At 39.9% G+C, this 9583-nt stretch overlaps 1 long non-coding RNA gene across 3 annotated transcripts in view; it reads right to left on the bottom strand.

Moving 5' to 3' along the window:
• The window catches only part of LOC141490798 (uncharacterized), a 48893-nt gene that overhangs the window by 9556 nt on the left and 29754 nt on the right, over nucleotides 1-9583 (bottom strand). For all 3 annotated transcript variants that reach the window (XR_012469347.1, XR_012469349.1, XR_012469348.1), the window contains exon 2: nucleotides 7984-8234. This is a non-coding gene — a long non-coding RNA (uncharacterized LOC141490798). The remainder of the gene's footprint in view (nucleotides 1-7983; nucleotides 8235-9583) is intronic.

Here is a 9583-nt window from a genome sequence, read left to right as displayed (position 1 = left end):
ACGCAAAAAAAAAAGGGAAAGGAAACAATGAGGAAAATAAAGAGTGAAATATTTTTTTCATTTGTAGAAGAAGGTTCCACTCATCAATGTTCCTATGAGAGAAAAAAGATGTCTATAAAAAAAGATGAGATCTTAGCAATGGATTATTATCTGCAGAGATTCGGTGCTTAGAGTTCTGGCTCAGGTTCAGGAAAATTAGAACTCAAGGCAATTTATACCAAAAATGATAAGAGGGTATTTATTGACCCAGGGAAGATTGAGCATGGGGGAGGCAAAAGATCATCAATGTATTGCATAATAAAGGCATTAGGAAGATTCCTACCATGGAGTTATAATTTCTCTATCTCATGCAGGAGATTTGGTATATCATATCTGGATCTCTAGATGAGGAATTCACAGCCTCCTATGGAAGGTCCAACGGAAAACTTTTGCCAGAATGCAAAGTTTCTAAGGCAATAACAGATAAAGAGGAAACCCAATATCAGTATGTAATTTTTAATTCTGTGAAGAATACAGAGAATAAAGAAAGATTAAGCATAAGGACCCTGAGTCAAAGAATAAAAATCTGGAATAGAAAGAAAGGAATGATAATGAAGAGAATGATGGAAATTCTTTGTAGACAAGGCACAGGAAAAAAAAATTAATTAACAAATAAAATAAGTGGAAGAGGAGGAGAGGTAACAAGAGTGAATGAAACTGTAAATTAGAAGACTATTAGTGTATCTAAACTAGTGGCTTTCATGCCATCATTAAGAAAAAGATGGGGGGGGGGGGAAGGGACAGAGCCAAGATGGCGACAAGAAGGGATCCAGTCTTAGGAGCTCTCCGATAAAACTCATAAGCTAAGGACTCTAACTAAACTTTCGAGAGACAGAACCCACAAAGGGACCCAGTGAGGCAGTTCTCCTACTCAAGGTAACCTGGAAAAGAGCATAAAGGCTCTGCTCCCCTGGGTCGGAGGGGCAGCCCGCCAGAGGGGTGGACCACCAGAGCGAAAGAACTTCAGCCTCCTGGAGCCAGCCCCAGGGCGCTGGGAACCCTGGCTCACAGCAGTGGGGGAGTCTCCAGAGCTGCACCCTGAGGAGCACTGGACAGAAAGTGGGGGAACAGTGGGGGACCTCTGCCAAAGCGAGCACATGGAGCCCAGCCCTCCGGGCACACAGGGAGCAGCTTGGTCTTTCTGCAGCCCAGAGCCGGAAACAGAAGCAGGCAGAGACAGTAAGCAGGAGTCCCCAGGGCATGAGCCCATTGAGCTGAGGGAGGGGAGTGAAGAGAGAGAGATTGCAGAGCTCTGTCCTCTGCCCCTGGAACAGGACTCTAGGGCTCTGACCACATTCAGATCCTGATCCCAGTCTAGGCCCCCCCATAGAACAGCAGGACCCCCCCACATCAGCCCCGTGGCAGAGAGGGGTGCTTATGGTCATTCACAGACCAGGAGGGAGGACAGAGCCTCACACACTGAGACCCTTGTGGGGGTGTCCCAAAAGCTCAGGAAGCACCCCCAAAACCAGGCCCAGGCTGGGAAAATGAGCAAGCAGAGAAATAAAAGGAAGATCATGGAGAAATATTTTGCAAATGAGACCAAGAAGGATCAAAATACTCAGTCTGAAGATGAGGAAGCACAAGCTCCTACATCTAAAGACTCCAAGAAAAACAGAAATTGGGCTCAGGCTATGACAGAGCTCAAAAAAGACTTTGAAAATCAAATGAGGGAGTTAGAAGAAAAACTGGGAAAAGAAAGGAGAGAGATGCAGGAAAAACATGAAAATGAAGTCAGCAGCTTAGTCAAGGAAATCCAAAAAAATGCTGAAGAAAATAGCATGCTAAAAACTAGCTTAGGTCAAATGGATAAAACAGTTCAAAAAGTTGAGAAGAATGCTTTAAAAAGCAAAATTGGCCAGATGGAAAAAGAGATAAGAAAACTCTCTGAGGAGAACAAATCCTTCAAAGAATAGAATTCAAGGAGATTGATGAATTTACCAGAAATCAGGAATCAATACTTCGAAACAAAAAAATGAAAAATTAGAAGAAAATGTGAAATATCTCATTGAAAAAACAACTGATATGGAAAACAGACTTAGGAAAGATAATTTAAAAATTATTGGAATACCTGAAAATCATGATCAGGAAAAGAGCCTTGACATCATTTTCAAAGAATTACTACAGGAAAATTGCCCTGATATTCTAGAAGCAGAGGGCAAAATAGAAATGGAGAGAATCCACCGATCCCCCCAAGAAAGAGATCCCAAAAAACCAACCCCTAGGAATATTATAGCCAAGTTCCAGAACTCCCAAGTCAAAGAGAAAATATTACAAGCAGCCAGAAGGACACAGTTCAAATATCGTGGAGCTGCAGTCAGGATCACACAGGACTTAGCAGCAACTACATTGGAAGCTCGTAGGGCTTGGAATACAATATACCGGAAGGCAAAAGAGCTTAGAATGCAGCCAAGAATGAACTACCCAGCAAGGCTGAATGTCCTCTTCCAGGGAGAAAGATGGACTTTCAATGAACCAGGGGAATTTCAAATGTTCCTTTTGGAATGACCAGAGCTGAACAGAAGGTTTGATCTTCAGATACAGGACTCAGGTGAAGCATGGAGATTGGAGGAGAGGGGGGAAATATGAGGGGCTTAATGAGGATGAACTGCATGTATTCCTGCATAGAAAAATGACACTGATAATATTCATATGAACCTTCGCAGTTAATAGAGCAGGTAGAGAGAGCTTTTACAGTTGAAGCACAGGAGAAAGCTGAATTCGAAGATAAAATATGGTGTAAAAATGGAGTCAATAGAAGAAAAGGGAAATGGAATGGGAGAAAGAAAAAGGAGAGGGGGAATAGTCCAAGATATTTCACATAAGATTTTTTTTTTATTACAATGAGCTATTGCAATGATATGGAAGGGGGAAGGCAAGGGGGAATGAGGGAACTTTTGCTCTCATCAGAGGTGGCTAGGAGAGGAAACAGCAAATATACTCAATGGGGTATAGACATCTGGAGTAAGAAGGAGGGAGGAGCAGGGGGAAGGGGTGGGGATGTGAATAAAGGAGGAGAGGATGGACCAATGGGGGGAGAGTGGTCAGATGTAACACATTTTCTTTCTTCTTGCAAGGGGCTGGTATTGGAAGGCCTGCCCAGGACCATGGGGCCAGGTGGATTCTGGGCCTAAGGGGTGGTATGGGGGCTCAGGGCTTCTTGGCCCCAGGACCAGGTATCTGTCTGCTGAGCCAGTCAATGACCCTACAGCAGAGTCAGAGTGAAAGGAGAGAGAAAATAGAGTACATGGTAGTGGAGAAATAAGAAAGGAGGGAGTTGCGATCAGCAATGGCAACAGTGGAAAAATATGGAAGTAACTTTTGTGATGGACTTATCATAAAGAATGAGATCCACCCATGAAAAAAAAAAGATGGGGGGAGCAGCTAGGTGGCGCAGTGGATAAAGCACCAGCCCTGGAGTCAGGAGTACCTGGGTTCAAATCCAACCTCAGACACTTAATAATTATCTAGCTGTGTGGCCTTGGGCAAGCCACTTAACCCCATTTGCCTTGCAGAAACCTAAAAAAAAATGGGGAAAATCTGAAAAGGAGCCATAAATGAATCAATGAACACTTGGAAGAATTCTATGGTGGAAAAGTCTAGATCTTTCTATGGTCATGAGCTGTTCAGAACTTTTATCAATGACAGAGGAAACCTCAGAAGGTATGCTTCTCTAATTTGCAGTTAACACAAAGTTATGGGATAGCTAACATACTGAATACCAGAATCCAAGATCTTAACAAGCTAAAATAATGCCATGAAATTTGATGGAGCTAAGTCTAGATTTCTACTCTTATGTTAAAAGTTACCAACTTTACAAATGGGGGATGAAACAAGGGGGTGGGGAGCAATTGCAAATTCTGGCTAAGAAGTTAATAGAAGGGGTGGAACTAAGATGGTGGTGTGAGGGCTGGATTTCCCAGAAGCTTTCTTCGAAAATACTCCAAAAACCTTAAAATTATGACTCTAACTAAAATTTAAGAGACAGAACCTACAGAATGATCCAGTTAGGCAATTCTCCAGCCCTAGGTAACCTGGAAGATTGTGGGAAGGTTCTGTTCCATGCAGTTGTAGCAGGTGGGGTGTCCCAATAACATAGAAAAGCTTAGGAAGTACCTCAAAACCAGGGCACAGGCTGGGGAAATGAGTAAACAGAAAAAAGGACTATAGGTAATTATTTTGGTCCCATGGAGGATCAAAATGCACATTCAGAAGATGACAAAGTCCAAGCTTCTGTATCTAAAGCCTCCAAGAAAATTAGAAATAGAGGTCTCAAGCTATGGCAGAGCTCAAAAAAGATTTTGAAAATCAAGTAAGGAAGGTAGAGGAAAAATTGGGAAGAGAAATGAGAGAGATGCAGGAAAAAAAATGAAAACCAAGTTAGCAACTTAATTAAGGAGATGCAAAAAATGCCAAAGGAAACAACGTGTTAAAAACAGTTTGGGTCAAATGATAAAATAATCCAAAAAACCAATGAGGAGAAGAATACCCTAAAAAAGCAGAATTGGCCAGATGGAAAAGGAGATAAGAAAGCTCTCGGAAGAAAACAACTCTACCAAATGTAGAATGGAGCTAAAGGAAGCTGATGACTTTGTGAGGAATCAAGAAACAATAAAACAATAACAAAAGAATGAAAAACTAGAAGGAAACATGAAACATCTCATTGGAAAAACAACTGATCTGGAAGACAGATCCAGAAGAGACAATTTAAAAATTATTGGGCCACCTGAAAGTCATGGTCAGTAAAAGATCCTTGACTTAATTTTTAAAGAATTTCTACAGGAAAATTGCCCTGACATACTAGAAGCAAAGGCCAAAATAGAAATTGAGGGAATTCACCAATCTCCTCCTGAAAGAGATTCCTCCCCCCCCAAAAAAAAGACAATCCCCAGGAATATTATAGTCAAGTTCCAGAACTCCCAAGTCAAAGATAAAATATTACAAATAGCCAGAAGGAAACAATTCAAATATCATGGACCCACAGTCAGGATCATACAGGACTTAGCAGCGTCCACATTAGGGGCTTATAGGACTTGGAATATAATATTCTGGAAGGCAAAAAAGTTTGGAATGCAACCAAGAATCAACTACCCCAGCAAAACCGAATGTCCTCGTCCAGGGGAAAAGATGAACTTTCAATGAAACGGGAATTTCACATGTTCCTGTTGAAACAACCAGAGCTGAACAGAAAGTTCAGGACTCCAAGTACAGGACTCAGGTGAAGCATAGAAAAGGTGGACAAAAGGGTAAATTATGAGGGATTTCATGATGCTGAACTGCATGTATTCCTTTAAGGGAAGAAGGTGCTGATAATACTCTATTCATTCATTCTCATTTATTAGAGTAGTTAGAAGGAACATATGTAGACAAGGCACAGGAGGGAGTGAATATGGAGGTATAATATATTATAAAAATGGAGTCAATGGGTGAAAAGGAAATGTACTGGGAGAAAGGGAAAAGAGAGGTAGAATGGGGTAAGTTATTTTATATAAAAGAGTCAAAAAAAAACTTTTGCAATAAAGTGGAAGGTGGAAAGTGAGGGGGAGTGAGTGAGCCTTCATTCTTATTGGAAATGGCTCATGAAGGAAATAATATACACACTTAATAGGGTATAGAAATCTTTTCCCTTAGAGAAAAAAGGAGAGGAAGGAGATGGGAGAAAAGAAACAGGGGAAGGGGAGGGGAGGGAAGTGTAGGTGATAGAGGAGAGGGTAGATCATGGGAGATGACAGTCAGATACAACACTGGGTGGTTGCTGGGTGTCTGTGGTGGGAGGTGTGTTCAGGGTCTCCTGGCTCCAGGGTCAGTGCTCTGTCCACTGTGCTGCTCTGCTGCCCCAAAGCACACTTTTGAATAGGGACAGAGTGAAAGGAGAGAGAAAATATAATAAATGAGAGTGGGGAGGAATGGATGGGAGGAATTAACAATCAACAGTACTAACTATGGAAAAATATGGAAGTAACTTCTCTGATGGACTTAGGATAAAAAAAAAAATGTGATCCACCCCAGAAACAGAACTGATGGCATTTGAACCAAGACTGAAGCATATTTTTTTCTCTTTCACTTTATTTTTTTTTTTAAGTTTTTGCAAGGCAAATGGGGTTAAGTGGCTTGCCCAAGGCCACACAGCTAGGTAAATATTAAGTGTCTGAGACCGGATTTGAACTCAGGTACTCCTGACTCCAGGACTGGTGCTTTATCCATTGCACCACCTAGCCACCCCCACTTTATTTCTTAAAAGAATCCTAGTCAGTCTCTAAAAGAATCCCCCCCACTTTATTCTTTTGAGGTTTTTTATTTGTTGGGGGAAGAGAATTATGTTTACTTTAAAACAAGACTATTTTAGTAATGTATAAATTAATAAAAATGTAAAAATGATTTTTGGTAGAAACTACTATTATATGTAATTAAAAAAACAAACAAAATATATAATTTTTTTAAAAATAAGGTAATAGAACCTTTTGTAGCTCAGTTGCTACAAAAGGACTCTGCAACCTAGGATGGTCAGTATCTGTGAGGTCTAAGAAGAGGACTTCCAGGAAAATCAGTTCTTTGGGCTTGAAGACATTAGTAGTAGTAATAGTAGTAGTACTCTGATTGGGAAGGCCATAGAAAGACTGGGAAACCATGTAGCTTCTTTAGGGGACATAGAAACCAGCAGCAGAAACCCAGGACCACACCCCAAATAAGAAACTGAAGCTAGAAATCTGAGTAAACTGAAGGAAATACTGAAGATACATTTCAAAACGGAAACCAAAAGACACCCAACAAACTAACATAAAAATAGTAATTCCACAAGTCAATCAGTCTTGGGCTGGGTTGGGGCATAGTTTGGGAAGATGTCATTTTCACACAGACTCTAAAAATAGCTGGAATAGGGGTGGCTGGGTGGCACAGTGGATAAAGCACCAGCTCTGGAGTCAGGAGTACCTGGGTTCAAATCCTGTCTCGGACACTTAATAATTACCTAGCTGTGTGGCCTTGGGCAAGCCACTTAACCCCATTTGCCTTGCAAAAACCTAAAAAAATGTAAATAAATAAAAAATAAAAATAGCTGGAATAATTGAAGCAAGAGATTTTTTTAAAATAAAATTTCACGTGAAAAAGAAAGAACTGGTGGGATAATAAATAACTTAGGACAAAAAATAGAAAATATTATCCAAAAAGTAAATGCTATTAAAATTAGAATGACAAAGAAAACTCAATAATTCTGGAAAATAGGGGTATTAGAGTGAAATCAAAATGTAAAACATCCTCTATTGGTGTACCCCACCCTGAAGATGTCTCAAAAATAGGTTAAAAAAAAGAATCATTGAACTTTATGAAAACAATGAGCAAACAAATTTTGAGAAATCATTAAGCAAAAACAACAAACTAGTTCAATCTATTAGAATTAGAGGACCAAATAGCCTCAGAAAAATTCACCACTAATCTCCTGAAAGAGACCCCAAACTGAAAACACATAGAAACGTCATGATAAAAGGCCAGGTCAATGAAAAAAATACCTCAAGTAGCCAAAATAAAATCATCAAGTACCAAGGAACTACAGTCAGGATCACACAAAATTTGACAGCAAAAGAGCAGGGCAATCTTCATTAATTTTCAAGAGTGTTAAAAGGTTCTGAAAAACTTGGGAAGCATTGATTTAATGGATACTTATATTTTCAGGTCTTAGGTTCAGAATTCTGGAGTGTCTCCATTGTAATCTAATATAAGGATTTTGCCCTTCTCTCAAGGTGCCTCACTATGTTGACTGATAAGATAAAGTATAAGAACTAGAGGATGGAGTTAGGACTTGTTGAAGAGAGGAGGGTAAAGGAGAACAGCAAACCAATTTGATATGGCATGCATTCATCTGATTTCTTCTTCACAGTGAGTAGAGCACCAAGCCCTGAAGTCTGGAGGACTTGAGTTCAAATCCAAGTTCCAACAATAAATACTTACTAGCCATATGACCTTGGGCAAGTCATTTAATCCTGACTGCCTCACATCCAGGGTCATCTTCAGTTGTCTTGATTCATATCCAACCACATGGACCCAGATGACTGGAGGAGAAAGTGAGGCTGGTGACTTAGCACAGCACCCCCTCATTCAAATTTCACTTGCTTCTCATGGCATCACCGCCATCATGGTCTTCTTTGAGAAAGAAGGATAAACATCATCATCATCATCATCATCATTTTTTCATCCCATTCCTTGTAAAGAAGAAGATAAAAAAAGAAGGGAAATGTATCAGACTGTGATAAAAGAAAATACATAATTAACAATTCTACCAGTGAACATGAGTGGAATGAACTCAAACATACCATATTTCCCCATATATGACACACACTTTTTTTGAAAAATTTGGGGTCTAAAAACTGGGAGCTTCTTCTGCAGTGGTTGTAGATTTTTATTTTTACTTGCATTTTCCATTTTTTTCACAATTGTCTTTTCACTCATTGTTTCACATTTGTTACTGGTATATTAGGTGACACTTTGCCATGTTCTACCCAGAAATGGTCCAGAAAAGATTTTTGTCCAGTGCTGAATTCAAGTTCAAAGTTATCTGGTTTGCCAAAATGAATGAAAATCGTTCTGCTGAACATTGGTTTGGTCCTCCTCCAACTGAGAAAACAACTCAAGGCTTGCTATGGGAAGAAGAAACCCTACTTAAAATGCCACGGAAGAAGACCAAGAGAGGCAAGTCAGCCAAATGGCCTGAATCAGAGAGGGAATGGAAGAGATGGATGGAAGAACAAAGGGCAAGTGGAATTCCTGTGTCCACCAAGATGGTTCAGCAGAAGGCCAGAAGAATTGCTGATGAAAAAGAAGTGACTGGTTTCCAAGGAGGACAAAATGAGTGCTTCAGGTTCATGAAATGGAATGGACTAAGTGTGTGTCCACACACTAGACTTGCCCAAAAGATGCCTAAAAGCTAGGAGCAGAAGGGCCTTGAATTTCAATGGATTAAAATTTGAGTTCAATAACTTTTTGTAATACATTTTTTTTCAAATTTTGGGCCTCCAAATTAAGATGCATCTTATATATGGGAGCATTTTATACATGGGGAGATACACTAAACTCTTTAGGGGAGGAGGAAGAGAAGGAGCAAAAGTGGATTGGAAAGCAGAATCCAATAATAAGTTCTTCATGATATTCACAGTAAAAATGAGAGGCCTGAGCCGAATTTATATGCTTCAGGCAAATTTTTTTTAAATCTTTTATTTATTTAAGGCATTGGAGTTAAGTGACTTGCTCAAGACCACACAGCTAGGCAATTATTAAGTGTCTGAGGCTGGATTTGAACTCAGGTACTCCTGACTCCAGGGCCGGTGCTCTATCCACTGTGCCACCTGGCTGCCCCCAGGCAAATTTTTAAAAAAACAAAGTTAGCAATCCTGAGATCAGAGAATGAAATCATGAAAAAACATGGTTAAGAAAGATAAGTGGGAAAATATATTATGCTTAAAGGTACCACAGATAATGAAATTGTATTTTATGTATAATGTAGCATATTTATACATATACATACAAAAATATGTGTCGGGGTGGCCAGGTGACA

Source organism: Macrotis lagotis, chromosome 6 (assembly GCF_037893015.1).
Source record: "Macrotis lagotis isolate mMagLag1 chromosome 6, bilby.v1.9.chrom.fasta, whole genome shotgun sequence".
NCBI lineage: Eukaryota > Metazoa > Chordata > Mammalia > Peramelemorphia > Peramelidae > Macrotis > Macrotis lagotis.
This window is presented reverse-complemented; position numbering and strand designations above follow the sequence as displayed.